The sequence below is a fragment of the Balaenoptera physalus genome (genome assembly GCF_965194825.1).
Source record: "Balaenoptera physalus genome assembly, chromosome: 3".
NCBI classification, from domain to species: Eukaryota; Metazoa; Chordata; class Mammalia; order Artiodactyla; family Balaenopteridae; genus Balaenoptera; species Balaenoptera physalus.
The window spans coordinates 161,851,916-161,872,506 of record NC_138890.1 but is presented as its reverse complement, the minus strand read 5'-3'; the positions used below and the strand labels follow the sequence as shown (position 1 = coordinate 161,872,506).

Genomic DNA, 20,591 nt, shown 5'->3' with positions numbered 1-20,591 from the left:
CGTTGCTGCACGCGGGCTTCCTCTAGTTGCAGTGAGCGTGGGCTACTCTTCGTTGCAGTGCACGGGCTTCTCACTGCGGTGGCTTCTCTTGTTGCGGAGCACGGGCTCTAGGTGCACAGGCTTCAGTAGTTGTGGCTCGTGGGCTCAGTAGTTGTGGCACACGGGCTTAGTTGCTCCGCGGCATGTGGGATCTTCCCTAAACAGGGCTCAAACCCTTGTCGCCTGCATTGGCAGGCAGATTCTTAACCATTGTGCCACCCGGGAAGTCCCTTCATTGTTTTTAATAAAAGAAAATGGTTGAGAATTTTAATATATAATAATTAATCCAGACCATAAATGAATGATACAATACACTCAAACTTTTAATATTAAGATCAATAAGCAAAACCTCATTTTATAACCTTGGCTAACAATCTCAACAGAAATAAGACATGAATTAAATATAATTATTTTATGAAATTTTGTTTTAATTCTTGTTTTTGGTAGTTATTTGTTCTTCAGGACAAATAAATAGTTTTATTTCCAAAGAATAGGTATAAAAGGACTTGTGGTTTTTTCACATTTTATTTGGCTTGAAGTGAACTGACAAAGCTAGATTATCAGGCATATTCAACTGTATAGCTTTTCAATAGAGTATAGAGTACGGAGTTCAATAGGAACAGACACGTTGTTAATGATTTCTTGTTAAACAAATGTCACTCTCCTTGCTGTGACATTTTGTTCATTCTTTAAGTAATACCTGTAGCAACAGAGAGGGGCAATTATCCCTCTATTAATTTGAATTAGTTTCATGCTCAAAGAGACATCTAAAATCCTGTGTTGGTATGTCTTTTTTTTTCTAGGGTACGTAATAAAATTAATTACTCTTTTGGAAATGAAAGTAATATTTAGACTACACAAGAGTACTTTTTCTGTTTCTTATAAATGTAAAAGAATTGAACTATATTTATACATATATGTAAATTATTCAGTGTATTACTTGAAGTAATTAAAAATGTCCCTGCCCTCAAGAAAGTGTGTGAAAGTTAATTAATTATTAGAGGATTGAGAGGGTACATTTTAAATGAAAATTGTTCTTATATATTCACATATATGATGTATAGTTTATATTTACATGATATACTCAATTCCTGTGCCTATGTGTTGATATCAAATGAGAAGTGTGCACATAGGTAGTATAAACAGGTTTGACTCAAATGGATATTTGAATCAAACGCCTGTGGCTCATGAAAACCATGCTTCAACACACTTCTCTTGGCTCTTAAAAGAGTTAGATAGTGATTAAATTTCCCACATAAACTTCAAACAATGCTATACAACATGGTTTTCAAAATTTAGTTTCAGATGACATTTGACGAGTGGTACTTGTCAGTCTCTCCTGGTTACAAGTAAAATACCAAGGGGGGTGTGCGTCAAACATATAACAAAAGCTCACCACCTGAAAACTAAGTGCAATAGTTGATATCTTACTATTTCAGAAGGAATTCCCCATAACAGTAAATTCTGTAAAAGTAAAAAAGTGCATTGATGAAGCAGAAGTGATACACAGCTCAAATGAGTGGACAGGCAATAGGTGAAGAGTGATAAAGCTACTTTGAATTTTGGAAAACATAGTCTCCACAGATAACAGGAGGTGAGCCGGAGAAAGGGATAGGCGTAGCATCAGTGCCTGGTGGAATTTAGACTTTTTCATCATTGCCAGCTCTTCTGATTGTCAGAGAACTATGTCATGGGAGGAAGAGGAGAACGAAGGGAATTCAGTCCAGTAGAGCATTAGGAGTTGTGCAGCCTTGTGTCTAAGAAGAGAAGCAATCAATGCCCTGTGCTCAGAGAATAGATCCAGGAACAAGCTGTGTACCTCTGGGTCTCAGGAGATTGGCGCCCGCCATCAACGGCCTGTTGGTGACCGAACTCTGCTGCCTCTTCTGCTGCCCGCCCTGCCCTGGCCGCATGGCCGCCAAGCTCGCCTTCCTGCCTCCAGGGCCCACCTACTCGCTGATGCCTGAGCCCAAGTCCGGGCCGGGTGGGCCAGGGCCGCCCCCTCGGGAACCTGCGGGCCTCGGCCGGCACCCCCCCGGGGCGCTGGAAGCTCCACCTGCTGGAGCGCGCTGACTTCTGGTACAGCCAGCACAAGTTGGACAGCATAGAGGTCTTGGCGACCAAGAGCAGCCGGGGCAACCGCGTCTCCTGCATGTATGTGCGCTGTGTGCCCAGCGCCAGGTACACGGCTCTCTCCTCGCAGGGCAACGCGGTGGACCTGGGCCAGATGAACAATTTCTACATCGGCCTGGGCACGCGCATCAACTGCAACATCTCCAACTACTCCGGCTGCAGCGTGAGCTTGGGCAAGCCCTCGGAGAAGAACCTCTACGCCGACAGCGGCCTGGCAGGCCCTGCGCATCAGGTACGGCATCAGCCGGGACAGCGCCGTCCTGTACGGGCAGAGCATCATCAGCACGGTGGCCACCGTGGACCGGGCCTTGCGCTACCAGTGCGCCATGGTGGTGCTGCCCTTCCCGCTCACCCCGGGCATGCGCATCGCCTTCCCTGACACCAAGAAGACCTGCTGCTGTGACGCGTTCCCCAACACCTAGAAGGTGTCCCAAGACGCTCTGTGTCTTTATTCCTGTCCTGCCCCTAGGTTCTTCACAACCTTTTTGTTTCTGTTTTTTTTTTTAGAGTCCATATATATGTGTTAGCATAAGGTATTTGTTTTTCTCTTTCTGACTTACTTCACTCTGTATGACAGGCTCTAGGTCCATCCACATCACTACAAATCACTCAATTTCATTTCTTTTTATGGCTGAGTAATATTCCATTGTATATATGTGCCGCATCTTCTTTATCCATTCATCTGTCGATGGACACTTAGGTTGCTTCCATGTCCTGGTTATTGTAAATAGTGCTACAATGAACACTGTGGTACATGACTCTTTTTGAATTATGGTATTCTCAGGGTATATGCCCAGTAGTGGGATTGCTGGGTCATATGGTAGTTCTAGTTTTAGTTTTGTAAGGAACCTCCATACTGTTCTCCATAGTGGCTGTAACAATTTACATTCCCACCAACAGTGCAGGAGGGTTCCCTTTTCTCCACACCCTCTCCAGCATTTGCTGTTTCTAGATTTTTTGATGATGGCCATTTTGACTGGTGTGAGGTGATACCTCATTGTGGTTTTGATTTGCATTTCTCTATTGATTAGTGATGTTGAGCATCCTTTCAAGTGTTTGTTGGCCATCGTATATCTTCTTTGGAGAAATGTCTATTTAGGTCTTCTGCCCATTTTTGGATTGGATTGTTTGTTTTTTTGATATTGAGCTGCATGAGCTAAACAACTATCCTTTGAGAAGCCCACATAGGAAGAAGTGTCCTCAGGAGAGAAGCAGGTTTCTATGAGAGAAAGAACATAAAAGGGATGCCCAGAGAAAATACTATGGAGACCATTCTGAAAGGATGTATAGTGGAAACAGTTCAGGAATTTGAGACTCAATATTTGTTTTCTCTTTTCTCTTCTAGCATTCATTTTGAAATAAAAACATCACAAATGGAAACCTGATATATACAGGAAGGAACACATACATGTTTAGATTACTCATCTTCCATGTGCAATGAAAAATACTTATTAATTAGTGTTGGGGCATGCTGACACTCATAGTGGTTGATATGATTAGAAAGGAAAAAATCATAGAGATGTAAAATTTCTCTAATGAAAAAGTTTATCTGAATCGGGAGTTAAAATCAGATAGTCATCTCAATATAAATGAATAATCTTTATAACAGGGTTTATCCATATACATTTTGATAGGAGTATAAAGCTCCCAATACATCAGAAATTTAGTGTTTGAAGTTGATTAATTAGCAATTTAAATTTTAAAGTAAATTAAAACCCTGTAATTGAAAACTATACATTTTTAACTTAAAAAGACAAAGTAATGTTCATCATGAAGCAGTCAGACGAGTTCAAGTCCAGAGGACTGTGGGGATTCATTTCATGTAATGGATATTTTATAGACAGTTTTATTTTTTTCAATGGCTTTATGGGAGATATTTCATTTTTCATTTCCCTTCATGTCAGTTAGAAAGTCATTAAATGAATATGTAATGATTCCTGATTAATATTTTAAGGCTCTAAATATTTTAACAATTCTGACAAAGCTATAAAACAACTTCTAATTATGTTAACATATAAAGGAAGGGGGAAAGGTGATAGAGCAAGGAAAACAATATTCAATAAATTTCAGGCCTATACGTTTAAATTACAGTCATAAATTACTTAAATAATTTCACATTATACACTGAAAAATAACAATCAGTGGTACAATATTACCAAAGAATCACTGTGAGATAAATGTTAGCCTTTGTTTCTATTAACATTATAGAAACATCCAATGATCTTCTTGATATAGTAACAAATCCTGATGTTACTTTGGCTTACATACTGTTTGATACACAGAAATAATTTTCTGTATATTTATCGTTAAATGAAATATCTGTGAAATGTGTAATAAACAGTAACTGAAATAACTATTTTGATTTAAACATATCTTGATTAATTAGCATTTACTAATAATTATTAATCTTATGTATTATAAAATATCATTTAAGCTTTGCATATTTGAGCTGTTAGATAAAGTGTAATGACATACCAAATATTAATGTAACCAAGAATCAGTGTAGCCTAATGGTTAAGATCACGTACATTGTGCAATCTGTCAATGTCCAAATGCTATTTCTATGAATTCGAACCTTAAAACAGGGGCAAGTTAAAACTTCTTGTGCCATAGTTTCCTATCTATAATATGGTAATAAGAGTACTTACCTGATAGAACTGTTGGGAGGATGAAATGATTAATACAAAAACATAAATAAATTCTCAGCTCACATAAACATTCACTACTTTTGTTGCAGAGGGCCTGTTAACCTCTGGGCTTTGGGCCCGATGAGATGGACAGAGCAGCAGAGGCGGGTGGAGGTGGGTGAGGCAATAATTAGTAATATCTGAGTTCTCCCAGTGCCTGAAGTAAGCTGGAGGGTGAGATAAGATCAATTTAATCTTGATCCTCTATTTCTAAATCCATTTGTACCCAGAACTGTGGTCACAAAGTCTGATTACAATTTCTGGATAGCAGCTTGTAATTTTATCACAAGATTCATGTTGTGGTTTCTATAAGAAAATGAAACAGTTAAAACATGCTAATCATGCATTAACAAAATGCTCTCATTTTTGGTAGAGAATGTTAAAAAGATTATTCAGCAAACTTTTAGTAATTAAAAGAAATATTATTAGTAGTAGGATTCTTAATTTATTTTACAGCATCTATATGTCAACTACATTATAAATAAAGTATGAATATATGTTTATTTTAGTTTAGCATGATAATTTAAGCTCCGCTATGTAAATGTTTTTCTCAGAGGAACAAATATACTAAAATGTGAATTATGGACAGTTAAAACAGATGATACATGCTTTTTATTCCTTATTAGTTTGATATACTTCCAGTAAATTACTGTATTGAAATAAATTTCAAAATATTATTAGTAATTATGCATAAATATGAAGACTATATTCTGAAAATAAATTTATTATTTTATAGTTAGTTCTTATATTTATTCTTGCTTTATCACTTTATAAAGGTAAAAAAATAAACCAACAAAAAAGGGAATAAAATATTCTTTCTAAGTGTTAAGAGCAAATAAAAACAGATTTTTCATTTAGAGATACAATTTTCAGAATTAATTTCAATACTACTAAATCAGTGGCATCCAGTTGCAGTATAATGCAAACCACATATTTTATTTAGAATCTTCTAATATCCACTCTAAAAAAACATAAAATAAAACCAATTACATTAATTTTGGTAATGTAGTATGTTAAACGTAGTATATCCAAAAATTATCCCTTCAACATGTAACTTATGTTAAAATTATTCATCTAAGATCTGTAGGGTAACAACTGAAGTGTCCTAAGACGCTGTGTAGTAAGTAGTGGAAATGTAATGAAAACAAAAAGTATGAGTGCTAGTCTAGTGCCCTTACTAGTATATAATCAAACTACTATTACAGTAATAATCCACTTTCCGTTTTCCTTGACTGCTTCCAGTATAGTCATTTCGTCTCCTTAATGTGGCTTTAAACTGCCTTGCAACAGTTACCTACCTAACACCTACCACAGTGCTTAAACCTGGTAGCCACTCAAAGCCAGTTGTTCTCTGCACTTCCATAAGATACAGTGTATTTGGAAAAACGAACATGCATAATAAATACATGGATGATTTAAACTTGATTGTATGTTTATCTAATTTTAAAGAGCAAATATTTATTGGGCTATGAACAGTTATTACTGTTATTGTGCTTGGTAATCTGATAAATATACAAATGAATAAAACATAGTTTTAGCCCTCGAGGAATTTGTAATCTACTGATAAAGACTCAGTTGTTATATAATAGGGAACAAGAAAATTTAGCACTTAGGCTAATAATATTTCCTAAAAATACAAGATTAGAGAGAACTAGCTTAATGCGGATCATGTGAAAGTAGTGTTGTCAGATTTAACAAATAACAACACAACATAAATGCCTAGTTAAATTTGAAATTCCAGGTAAACAACAAATATTTTAAGTACCAGAATGTTCCATGGGCTGTAACATGGACAAGAACTTATTTTTATGACTTCACACTTTATTCAAAATAAAAAAAGTGATTTATAAGTAATTTTTATAGTTCTTGAAAAAGGTAGATGAATATAATTTATTTCAAATCACTTCTCATTGACTAGTCTCTTGCTCAAGCTAATTTTGGATTTTGTGTGTGTGTGTGTGTGTGTGTTCTTTTAATTACAATTCAGATTTCTATAATAACAAAGATTTGACATTCATCAAAATTACATAGATTATTTTACAAATGATATGTGAATTCTCAGAAATTATTTTTTGTGAAACTGTTAAGATGTTGAATATTCATTACATTTTAATAAATTTAATATATATTTCAAAATTAACCTTGAATAAATTTAGTAAAATTAATAAATAAATTTCAAATTTAACCTTGAATTCTATCTTAAAAAATCTAAGTTAATTTCTTCTGAAAATACAGCAAATTTTGTTCTGTCAGATAGCTTTGAAAAAAAAAAATAAATAGTTAAGGAGAATAATGTAACAAATCTACTGCAAGCGTTTCAACGTACTTTTATTTTTAAATAGAGATTCCCAGAAAAATAAATTGTCTGAAAAAACATTTAACTTATGGAAAGCAGTTATATCACCTTTGGTGATAGCTGTAAACCAAAATTTAGGAAATCGAAAAATATATACAAAAAATATCGGGGGGACTTCCCTAGTGGTCCAGTGGTTAAGACTCCGTGCTCCCAATGCAGGGGGCCCGGGATTGATCCCTGGTCAGGGAACTAGATCCTACATGCCACAACTAAAAGCCTGCATGCTGCAACTAAGACCTGGTGCAGCCAAAATAAATAAATAAATTTTAAAAAAAGAAAGAGAAAATCTCGGTTCCTTTCTTGAATGTGCATTTCTTAGGTTGTTTCTCTTGAGTATATTATCCGTATGTCAGGCAGTTGACACTACTCTGATGAGTTCGAGGGTAGTGTAATTCTTCCTTTAAAAGATGATTGTGAGAAGTATCATTTTAGAAAGTTAAACAGAGAAAGGTAGCTGCATATACCTATTCTGTCATGAACTATTAAAGTGAGCCAATCACCATAGAATTTGATCAATTTTAAGTATCTGGTATCCATGTGATGCACATTGTTCCTTCTAAAATGTAAAACTGATATCACTCAATGCATCGATTAGTCTCAAGATGAAATTAAAACACGTTGTCATATTATTCATCAAATATCAACACACCCTGATCTCTTCTTGATAGCTATCAATCACTTAACACCATATTCATAAACAATGAACTCTCTACAGTGCCTTGAATGTACCTATAAAGATGCTTCTAACTATAGCTGGAATGTCCTTTCACCTTTTCTTCATATTTGTGCCTAACTCTTATTAAATCTTCAGAACATTACCCAGAGGTTGCTTTCATGCATCCATCTACTCAGCCACTCATTCAGCAACTATTAAGAGCAATCTATGTGAAAAGGTCTAGGGGCTGAATTGGTTGATAAAATAAGGTAAAGCCCTTGATTTCACAAACCTTCCTTTCTAGTGAAGACAGATGACAAACAAAGATTAAATATGTTGTGTTACCTATGAAGGAAAAAAAAATGATGAGGAATTAGGAATACAACAGGAGGCATTTCAGATAACATAGTCAGGGGTGGTCTCTCTGATGAGATGAGTTCGTGCAGCAAACTGAATAATGTCTGAACAGATAACTGGATTTTTAGGTGAGAGCATCAAAGCAGAAAGAGGAGCCAGTACTAAGACCCTGAGAAGGATCAGCACAGGTAAAGACTAGGAAAGGAGTCAAAGTGATGAGGGAGAAAGAGCAGGAGAAGAGATGGGAGATGACATCAAATGGCCATGGTTAAACCTTCCCCATCTTCACCCCAGCCTTCCCCAACTACTGGTGCCTTCAGCAGAACCCTGCAACATGCCAACCTCAGGTGTTACACACCAAGTAGCGAATGACTTTTCTTTTGGCCCCAGGAGATGGTGTTCTCCAGATCCTGCACTTGCCTTCTACTCTACTCTCAGCTCTGAACTACCATTTTGTATTTCAGCCCTTGCCACACTGGCCACACCCTTCGTTTTTTGAACACTTATTAGTAACCACGGTTTTCTGCAAGGCACCATTGTGTGTCATGTGGAGAAGCAAGAGTGTTTCAGATTTTTTTTTCCTTAAGGATATTTATAATTAGTATTTTCTTCAATTAAATATTATGTAAAGAAAGTTTTGCTTAGTTTTGTGTAGGTGATGCACAAAAACTGCCATGGGAGTTGAAAAAAGGGAGATTATTCCCTTCAACTGACTTTCAAGGTGGTTGCAGGGAGAAGTGGCAGCTCAGGAGTGGACCCAGGGAGTCTTGGGGGGATAGAAATGGCCTTTCTAAACGCTGAGGTTTGGGTGTACAGTTATTGCAGAGGAATGACCAAGTACCCTGAGTAGACTGTGAAATTCTGAAGTCTGTAATGTATCTTATACTTTGTCCCCCCAACTGTGAACTGACAATATCTCACCCAAAATATTCATTTGTATTGCTTCCGCTTTTGTCCAGCTCTCAGCCCTACAATTAATTCACTTGGTGGCAGTCAAAGTGATATGTAAAATATACCTCATTACCTCACCTGTCCCCTGTGATTAAGATCTTCTCTTGGTTCCTCTTTACCCTCTAATAAAGTCTACAATTCTTAGACTGGTTTTCAAACCTTCCATGACCCAGCCCAGGCCTATCAACTGGTCTCTAGTTTACATTAATTTTTTTTTTCACCTATTGTGCTTCAACCAAACTGGCTTTTTTTGTTTCCATAAACTGACCAAGCTTTGGGGAAACTTATGGCCCATCTACTAATCATTTCTTTTTCTTTTCCCAAGAATGTTCTTTCCCTTAAAATTTTCAAGCCAATACTTTTTGTCCTTCATATTTCCACTTGATGGTGTTCTTCTTTACAACAATAAAAATCAATCACCTAGTCACTTCTATCCTACACCCTCTTTTAATCCTCTACATAAAGCTTTTAACAGTTTGATGTGTTTTCTTGTTTTTTTTCACATCTTGTCATAAAAGCTGTATGAGAGCAAGAAATGTTGGTATTGATCATCACTCTTTTCTCTTTGGTTGGAACAACGTCTATTGTATAGTAAGCATTCAATGTATACGTAGGATAAATGAATCAGTGTTAAACACGTGAATGAGTCGCATGGCACATGGTAGTTAAAAGGCGAGAGACAGATGAGCATTGGTATAAAGTTGAAAATTTATAAAATCCTCACATGGAATGAGTAAAATTGAACATAAATGACTGGAATATGGGGAAATAAGGAAGGGTAAGTTAGTGTGGGTTTATAGAGGATTGTGACTAACAGATTCATTTTAGGTTATGATGAATGTGAAAACATGTTTCTTTTGGTCCTTCTCTCTCTTAGTGCTGATTAGAAGCAGTTTGCTAAACCCTGTGAGCTGGGAAGTGAAAGAAGATACTTGTGAAGTAAGGGCTTTGGCTGATACTCCAGAGCAGTGATTCTGACATTATTCTTTGGCTGATGAGCATAGATACTTCGAATGTGGCAATATCTTCACATACCTCTATTGAAAATTTAAGATGCCAAATCAACAGGGGACTTAGGAAAATGAGGAAAACTATTCTTCCTAATGGTAAGTTAAAGTCCACAAGTTCCTTGTTATGCTACGTTTTAAAATCCATTGCACACTTCTAATTATAGAGTAATATTTTCCAGCTGCGCAATGTTCACCTACTAGTATCTATTATATTTGAAGTTTGGTTCTTCTGAGGGCAGGCGAAAAAGTGGTAAAGTTATTAAGCCTGGTTCTGGTAAGCCACAAACTGTTCTAAATCTGAAGCCTGTCTTTTTTTTTTTTTTTTTTTCCTTTAATTTCGACATCGGTTTTATACAAAAGGGATTTATATGCATGTTCGAATAATTTGTTAGATTTGAAATGTTCATGAACTTTCACAAGTGACCTAAGTTAGAACTTTTATTTGTAGTTAAGCCTTGCTAGAAGCAAGGCAGATCTCCTTCTAACTGAGAGAAAATAAAAAGAATAGAGATAAAAGAAAGACCTGCGAATAATTCATTCACGAATATGTGGAATGAGGTTTGGAGAAGGAAAGATAACTTTCTGATAGAGGCTGGCTCTGGGGAATCGGAATTTGTTAAAGTCACAGTGTCTGAAGGACATGGTAGGCTCATGCATGGTTTGGCTAATAATTAACTGAGTGATAAGCAAAGATGCTTGCACCTTCAATAGAGGGAGTCAACAGTTTAGAATCTGAAATATGATTCTGTGTAGGATTTTGTCCTTTATATGGAGACATTCCAATTAGCATAACTGTGGAAGATATATTAATAGGACTCAGTATAGGAAATAAGTAGTTTGCCTGGATATAGATAGATTTGTAACCATACAGGCTACAGAGAAAGAAACTAGAGAATAACCAGTTTATGGTTTAGGTCAGTATCAGAGGAGTATAGGGAATGTTGTGATTAATTGTCTTGGGGTTCAATAATATCCTGGGCTTTATGAGAATCAGAAAGTCATGAAGGAAACCAACCATATTGACCAAGTTATTAAATGCCAACTCTAATTCTCCACTTTGCTAAATTATTGTCAATGTAAACTGGAATATACTTCCTGAAGGTTAGGATTGGCAATAGGTGTTAAAACTTAAAAAACTGGTGCTTTTGGATATAGCAATTCCATCTTTTTGAATATACTCTTTATTTCAGTCTTTTATTGAAAATAACGCAAAATAGATGGTTTATGGAATCACTTTATATACAAAGACTGGCTAATATTGGTTTCTAATCATTAAGTATTATAAAATTAATGTAAATCTAATTTATTGACATAGAAATTTATTCGTACTATACTAAATAGTAAAAAAGTGAAAATTAATGCAAGTGAAAAATAAGAGATAATAAAAGCCCCCCTTTAGAATTTGACTAATGGAAGTAAACAGTTAAATGAGATGACTAAGGATGCCCAATACATTAATATTATCTCTTCATTAAAAAATATTTTTAAGACAAGGTTCATTGGTTTGTATAGTCCATTTTCTTGCCTGAACTACATCAGCAGTGCAAAGTCTGATTTCCGGTTTCAATTGCTTTGAAGTATTATACAAAATTCTCAAAGCCATCTATGAAGCCAATCAGGGGCATAATCCTGTAGACTTTATTACTTTTTCTCATATTCTAATGTTTTCTTACAGATACCTAATTTAATAACAATTTTATTGATTAAATTTATAAATATTTACATGTTATTAAAGTAGTTTTTAAAGAGACAGAATACTCTGTACACATAGATCATGAGTTTGCTACTATTTAATTAAAATATGTAATGGTAGTAAAATGGGTAATTTATATGTTAGGTTTGGGAACAAACACAATTGATTCTTGCTAAGTATATAACTCAAATAGGGTGAGAAAAACACATAGTTGTACCAGAAGGAAAATTACTAATAGCGGATTCCAGTAAGGATTTGTTATAGAAGCTGGAAAGAGAATCACTTATTCTAAGAGTTGGTTAAATTGAAGTAGGTAGAAAGAACTTCCACTGAAATTGCCGTTTAATAATAAAAAAAAATAACGTTAGCCTCTTCTGCCTCTGAAGATAAGAAGTCATATCATATAACTGAGGAAAACACTTTCCATACTGATTACCTTTATGTTATCTTACAGAAGCAAGATCACTAACACTAGGAAGTAAAACATTATAGTTGGCATATGTTATAAGTTGTCCTTGCTTTCTTATCATGGTAAGAGGCATTAATAAACAAAATTGCTATTTAGTTTTATTTCCAAGTTTCCTAAGGTAGTGTGATCACAAACTTTAGTTTAGGAAATTTCCTAAACAGGTTTATTTATTAAAATATATCATGAAAAAAGTAGGAGGCTTAAAATGAAAGAAATGTGCATCAATCTCTGTTTATCCACAGGGAATTTTATTTAACCTCTTTGAACTTCTATGAAAAATGAAAAACAGAAACTATTACATAGAGTGATCATTAAGATTAAACATGGTATTATCTAAAATAAATTGTTCTGGTAATATGAGTTAAAAGACATTTGAAATGAGGAAAGCATTACTGATTTTTGAGAGTTCAACTATAAAATGGATGCATGATAGAACTGAGAAGTAATGTTGAGTCACCTTAAACAGACTAAATGCCTCTCAGGGCAGCAAAATCTTCCTGTAATATGATTTAATATATAGAGAAAGCCAAGGTTTTAATACCTCTATTGTATCTAATGTAATGTTTCTCACATTTAAGTAATGGAGTAACCCTTTTTAAAAACTCAAAAATAACCCAAACAAGAAAGACAGTCAAAAGGTATCCAGCGTCAATTTAAATATATTGTTAAAATATATTTTAATTAAATATATTTAAATCTAGATTTGGTATGAACCAATTATGATTATAGCTCATATAAAACAAACAAAACACCCCCCAAACTAAGCAATCAAACCCAAGAAACAAAACAAAAAATAAAAAGTAAGTGTGCAAATGATATTCAAACAAAACTATATTTGGTCCATTTAAGATGGCATAGAGTTAGTCTCTCCACTCTCCTCCAAAAATAAGTATAATCTTTGGAAATAATGCAAGAGGAAACTGAAAGAGAACTCTGAAAAGTAGAAAGAGGATGGCAAATCACCTAGGGACCAAAAAATGGGAGGAACAGCATAGTGGGAAGACATCTTAGAATCTTTCCTACATTCTGAAGGTTAGTATGGTAAATGGAAGAAGACAACCCTAGTCTGGCATTTCTGACCCCCTACCTAGTGACACAATGTGGCCCCAGCAGACTCAATCATCTGCTGGACTGAGTGAGTGTCCTGACAGCAGTACCAGGCAAGCATGGCAATGAGCAAGAAGGATTGATTGGGTACTTTGCTGACATTGACGATTAGGAGCCAGAAGAAGCACTCTCCTTCCCCATCACACCTGAGACTCCCCTAGTGCACCCCTGTGACATTGTGCAGCCAGGGCACTGGGAAGGGTGACTTGACTTCCACAAATGCCCATAAAGAGCTCTTTGTCCTCCACCAGCCAGGGAAGACAAAATCAGGGGAGTATTCTGCCACAAGCACCTGCTAGTGAAGCACTTCCATTTTTGTGAGTTGGGCACTCTTATCCCACATACAGGCAATGATTGGTCTGGCTTGGAAGAGCCCCTTCCACTGTCTTAAGCAGTGTGAACAAAGACCATCAGCAGGAGGTCAGCCAACAGACCAAAATAATAACATGGAGGCTCTGAAAATTGATTGCCATAGTCACAATAGCCCACAAAAGTAGACCCTGACCTGCATGATAAAACTAAATAGGGTGAATGCCTGCTAAACTAAACTAACTAACTAACTAACTAAATAAATAAAATAGGACTCAAACTTCTCAAATAACAGTCAAAATGTCCAGGATATAATTGAAAATCACCCATTTTACCAAAAAATAGGAAAAACAAAGCTTGAATTAGAAGTTCTGCCATTTCTGCTCTACTTGAACTATTGTCAATTAGTTTTGAAGTTGTTCTTTAAAAACAATACTTGCTGTATTGAATAAGTCCACCTGTCTTTGTTTCTCATTATTTACAAACAATTAAAATAATACTACCTGCTATGAATATAAGGAAGATGCAAATATTAAAAATTATAATATCATAGTCTAGGTTAAAAGGACTCAATATGCGTGTTTTTGTCATATGTGAGTATCTGATTAGGTAGCTAGATTAGCATAAAAATGAGAATGAAAACTTAAATAAATCTATAGAAATTCTGCATATTCTAGAAATATATCCTTGTATGGCTCTTGGAGAAAATGTACTTTGAAATATCTAGACACCAAAACAAAGATTGTGTCAGTCAGAAGATTTGTCATGGATCCTCAGGAGTAGAAACAGAAAATGTAAAGTTTGATTTTTTTTTTAAATTAAGATGATTGTTCATATAATTTCAGTGACTCAGTCTCTATTTTAGATTATGTTTAACATATATTTAAATCTCTTATTGTAATTCCATGCCAACAACTCACCACCTTGTTGGGATTTGGATTCCTATATATGCTTTCTTAGAGAATAAGAATACACGAGTCAGGTCCATCCTAATGTGTGCTCTGCGTGTCATAGTGCTTTTTATCATTGTAAAACTGTTTGACACTAAATCATTATAAAACCCTGCTTATTTCAAGTCTACTAGTTTTATAAAAATATTATGCCAGTCCCAACTACAATAATCCTAGCTATCCTTTTGCATCTTTTTACTTCTTAAAGCCCTTATAGTATGGTTTAAAAGATGTAAACTATATCTACTCTTGGAATATTCACCAGACATTTTAGCCCGACAGTGACTCAATTTTAAAAAATCAATGTCTTTCAGACATTTGTGAAAAAATAGCGATATTTAATAATTACTTAAATTGTTAATCAGCTTTCATTAAAATGTAAGGTAAATATTAAATATAAATGTTGAGTGTGATCAAAGTTAGCTTTAAATTTTGGATACATAATTTACTATCTGTGTTAATGTTCATACTACACTTACCCCCTTTAAAATGTAGCTATTTCACCCACAAAATAGGAATAGTGAGAATGTAACATCCCCTGGTGACTTAAGAGAAGGCAGGAGGTAATGAGAAAATAAGAACAACCAGGTGGTTTATTTACTCCATAATCTATATTCTCAGATTGCATTTTAATTTTATTTACACATTTTAATAATAATAACATAATTTGATCTTTAAATATACTGACTACATATAGATTTTGCTTTTATTTTAAGTTCTCATGTAGTAACATATTAAAATTTAAGAAAATAAAACCATATGATTGGATAGTACCAAAAGGGACAATTTTTAAAGACAAATTTAGATGTACTGAGTATATAGATTCAATAACTATAAGTGCATAAATTTGAAATTTGAAAAGCTTGAAAAGGATCCATTATTTTGATAAAATCTTTATTCTTTTAGCACCACAATTTTCAGATAAGATATATTTGATTTTGAGATTATATTGATCATCTTGAAAAATAAAAAACTGCCTAAAGCACTTAGGCACCAGCCTTTTCTTAAGTTAATATACAAACAATTGCCAAGTTGAGTGTGTATTAATCAATATTATATATTAGTGAAGATTTAGAATGGCATTACATCATTTTGCAAATCCAGGTTGCAAAGGAATTGCAAATTCAGTTCAATATAATTTGTATATTCTTCATAATATGACTGTGGATTTTCTACACTAGGACACCCCCAGTCGTTTTTCTACATGTGAAGACATGATTTTGCAATTAACTATGATCCCTAATTTTAAATGCCTGATTATAATTTGGAAAATCCTCTGTTGTCTTTATTTTATTTAGATGTCAAGGAGCACAAACTGAGTTGTCTGAGTATACGTCAGGAAGTACACAATCTAAAAACAATAGTTGTGAATGTATTTGAACTAAATGAAGCCAAAATAGAGCTGTAATATTGTATATCTGCTCTCTGAATCCTTGCAAAATGTTCCCCTTCAAATAACAAACTTCACCTGTGACAACAGATAGTCTCCTAGACAAAGATGTAATAGTCCCACTGTACCTCTTAATGATCTGAATACACCTGGTGCATGAAGTTTAGTGGGGAACAATACCCTTCAGTATGGACTTAATATACACTGTATTGTTTCAAAAGATTGATTGGAATTTACATCATCACTTTTAGTAAATAGTTAAACAGAGTTAAGGCTAGAGAAGGAAAGGTTGGTAGGTCAGTTCTGATTATACTATTTTCTATCACTTGAAACTTTGTGATCTAGGAAAGATTACATGGTGCCCTTCTGATGAGCAATTTTCATTCTGGGTACCCACAGTGGGCCAGCCAAGACTTTTGTCAGGGTTGTGTTGCAGTGCATGGCTCGTTCCATCTAATCCTCCTTCCATCTCTCCAAGCACAGGTTTCAGACCTGTGCTCTGCTCTGAAAATCTCCCTCCTTAGTCCACCTCCTTCCTCCTTTTACTGTCCACCAGTATTTCTGCCCCAAAATCTGTTGCACATCTAATTAGATTTTAGCCTCTGCTTATCAGAGAAATAACACTGTTACAAAAAAATCCCTCAATAGAAAATTGTTGAGTGAAAGAATGAATGGATGAAATACTTTGGGCCTTAACTTCACATTACATACTTTATCTGAAATATTCTTTACCTCAATGTTACAAAGTTATTACTCTGGTGAGAACCACCATCATATTTTAGTTTATTTACTCAAGCAGTTAGATTGCCTCTTTTGAGTCAAAGTAAGGCACCAAATTCCATTACATTTGAATAGATATTTCAGTACACACAATTATATGGAGACTAGTTAAATTGGGTGCAAAACAATTCAGGAGCAAATTACAGTACTAAAAGGATTCTTCCCATTACTATAAATATATAACCATTATTCTACTTTTCTTTCAAGTTGATTGACTCTCCTGAGGTTAGAGAGAGAGATTTACATATTTGTCTTTTATGTTAATCTCTGAAGGTAAACTCTACAAAGCCTATTAGAAAATGAAAAAAATCTCCTGATTGTTTCTGATGTTGAACAATTAGCAGAAACCAATCATTTGCATTTTAATAACATTGTAACCATCTGTTAAATGAATGCATTAATCTTGATTAGCTTGGTTCCAGACACTTGCAGTTGGGGTTTACTGATGTGTTCCCTGATAAGGAGATGTTTTTAGTCATGTATAGCTTTAATTTCCACAGTGAAAAGTAACTGAAGAGAATAATGCAAGCTTAACTAAAGTGTTGATGGGGCGTACAAAAGAAAAACAGAAAATACTGTTGAAAAAACAAGAAATTTGAATATAAATAAGCTAATTCAAACTAGAAAAAGCAATAATTTCATTTTTTACATTGTATGTTACATAAAACAATATAAATCACCATATAATGCTTGGCCAACTACTAGTGACATGATAATGTTTTCTTTTTTTTTCCAACCAAAAGATATGAAATATATACTTGTAGCCAAAATATTGCCCAAAAGCCCTGTGAGAAGAAAAGTAAAATTATTCAATTAATGGAGAATTACTCTACTAGATCATTAAAATGAAGATTAAAGGAGACATTTAATAAGGACGCATTGTACAAATTTCATTCCTAAATACACTATCATGTGTAAAATAGATAGCTAGTGGGAACCTGCTGTATAGCACAGGGAGCTCAGCTCCACTCTCTGTGATGACTTAGATGGGAGGGGGGCGGGGTGTGAGGGAGGTTCAAAAGGGAGAGGATATAGGTATACATACAGGTGATTCCCTTCATTGTACAGCAGAAACTAACACAATGTTGTGGAGCAATTTTACTCCAATAAAAAAAACCAAAAAACAAAACAAAACAAAAAAACAAATAGTCTCTTTGTGGTTTTGTTTCAACAGTCTTCATTTTTTTCTGCAGTTCTAGTAAGCTGAGCTACCACTGACCTCTGAATCATAGTCAATCACTAGACATACATATGCTTATAATTGTGTGTAAATTATCTTTAAAAAATTTTAAATCTCTCTCTCTGTTTCCAAATAATAATAATAAAACCATCCCATGTGTAACATCACATGTAATAGTGAACATATTGAATAACCTCAGTAGAGGGATAAAAGCAAGGATTCCTAATCTCCTTACTTCTGGTGAACGTTACTTAAGATCCTGGCTATTATACTAAGGAAAGAAAAAATTAACGTGCTTTAAAGGTCAAAATCAAAGCAGTAAAACACTCTCTGTTTGCAGATGGCATTAATGTTTATGTAGAAAATTTAAGAACTCTAAAAAATAAGCACTAGAACTAACAACAAATATTATCAATATCATTAGCTACGAGGTTAATATATGGCCAGAAATAAGTCCATTTTTCTATTGTCAGGGTAATATTTAGAAAGGCACAATAAGGGAAGGAAAGTATTTTCAACAAATGATACTCAAACAATATGGCTATCCATGTTAAAACACAAGTGGCTCTGGACCTTTTCCTCACACTATACACAAAAAATAATGTCCAAAAATTCATAGATATGAATATCAAAGCTAAAACCATACAATTGTTAGAAGCAAACACAGGAGAATATCTTTTGGGTTTGAGAGTGGGGAAATAATTTTTAAACAATAAAACAAAATCAATAACTTTACATTAAAATTCATAATTTATCTTTGTCAAAATTAAAAATACTCATCAAATCACATTGTTAAAAAATGAATTAGCAAGTCAAAGACTAGGAGAAAATTTTAAACAAACAATGTGACAAAGACTGTTATTTTTGTATATAAAGAACTTTACAATTCAATAATAAAAAGCAACAAACAATAAAAAATGTGCAGGCATCTAAACAGTCAGTTTATAAAAATTGTTATATTAATAGCCAAAAGCACAGGAAAAAAGCTTAACATCATCAGTTATGAAAGGATGTGCAATTTAGGTACACAATTTCATACTACTACATCCCCACGAAAACATCTAAAATGAAAACATAGGCAACATCAAATGTTGGTGAAGATGTAGAACAGCCAGAACACTTACACGTTGTCAACAGGAATGTAAAATCATTCACACAATGGAGAAATGTCTGGAAGCTTCTCATAAAACTAAATATACACCTTCCCAGCAATTTTACTCCTCAAAATTATCAAAGATAAATGAAAATGAGCTCACAAAATGACTTGCACAAGAATGATCACTGCAAGTTTTATTCTTAATAGCCCAAAGCTGGAAACACACTAAAGTTCCATCAATTGGAAAAATGACTGAAAATATTGCAATATGGTTTTAAAAGGTAATGTCACTCAGCAAGATGAACTTAGAATAAACTACTGATACTTGGAACAACCTGAATGACTCAAAAATATTTTACTGAGTGAAAAGAGACTGACACAAAAAGTATATACTGTTTGATTCCATTTATATTATGCTATATGTAATATAATTACATTAAATTACATTTATATGAATTCTAGGATAGACATAATTAATCTGTAATGCAAAAATAATCAAAGAGTAACTGTGTCTTGGGAATGGTGTGGGAATTGACTGGGAATGGCGTAAGAGGGAATTCTGAGGGAATAGAAATGTTTTACACATCATTAAATGTTTGATTTCCACAGGTGTATGCATTTTTCAAATCCCAGAGAATGTACAATTTTGATATGAGCATTTCATCTGTGTAAAGCTTACATAAAATGTAAGCACTACTGAAGCAAATATTGAATTATTTTTAATGACTAGCATACTGAAATATTTAGAGAGGAGTTTAATGATATTTTCAATTAACTGTGAAATAAATTTACATAAAATTGATGGAAGAATAAATAGGTAGATGTATACATAAATGGGTAGATATGAATAAAACACATAGAGTAGAATATTTCTTTTAGAAACTAAGAGGTGGTAATACAGGCGTTCACTCTAAATTTCCTTTAACTTTGGTTTGAAAGTGTTTATTATATAATATTGGAGAAGAGTGTTGTAAACTGCTTGTATAGGCAGTCCTCACTTTGCACAGTTCTGATATACATAGAATTCAGCCACTATGGTTTGCTTAACTAACAGCAATCCCTCAGCAATACAATTTGAATTTCAGTTGTTATAGTATGTGAACTGAGTAACTGCATAAAATACAAACATCACTTCCAGCTCTTTAATCCACAAATGGATGTAAATAACAGATGTGCAGGAAAATCAATGATCAATCACCTCTTTTCTTGGTGACTGGTCATCTTATAAGATGCCTCTTAGTACATCTTATTTAGTTCATGCACAGACAGCAAAGTGTGTGGCAGTGTTGCCTCTTTGTCTCTCAGTGGTAAACCCATGTGATATTTTTAGAAAATAAATAATGGAAAGAGGAAATTGTCCAACAAAGATGAAAGGGCAGCAAAGAAGTACAAAGTAATAACTCTGGAAATAAAATTCTAAGAGAGTTTT

At 34.3% G+C, this 20,591-nt stretch overlaps 1 long non-coding RNA gene and 1 pseudogene across 2 annotated transcripts in view; one reads left to right on the top strand and one right to left on the bottom strand.

Annotated features, from left to right (window-relative positions):
* Positions 1-20,591, bottom strand: part of LOC309656924 — a 1,002,835-nt gene that overhangs the window by 873,868 nt on the left and 108,376 nt on the right. The gene's annotated exons all lie outside the window — the stretch shown is intronic.
* LOC309656849 (alpha/beta hydrolase domain-containing protein 17A pseudogene) overlaps positions 1,218-20,591 on the top strand; it is a 35,329-nt pseudogene continuing 15,955 nt past the window's right edge. Inside the window, exon 1 of the transcript in view lies at positions 1,218-20,591. This exon is cut by the window's right edge and continues 15,955 nt beyond it. The product of the transcript in view is annotated as an alpha/beta hydrolase domain-containing protein 17A pseudogene (transcript).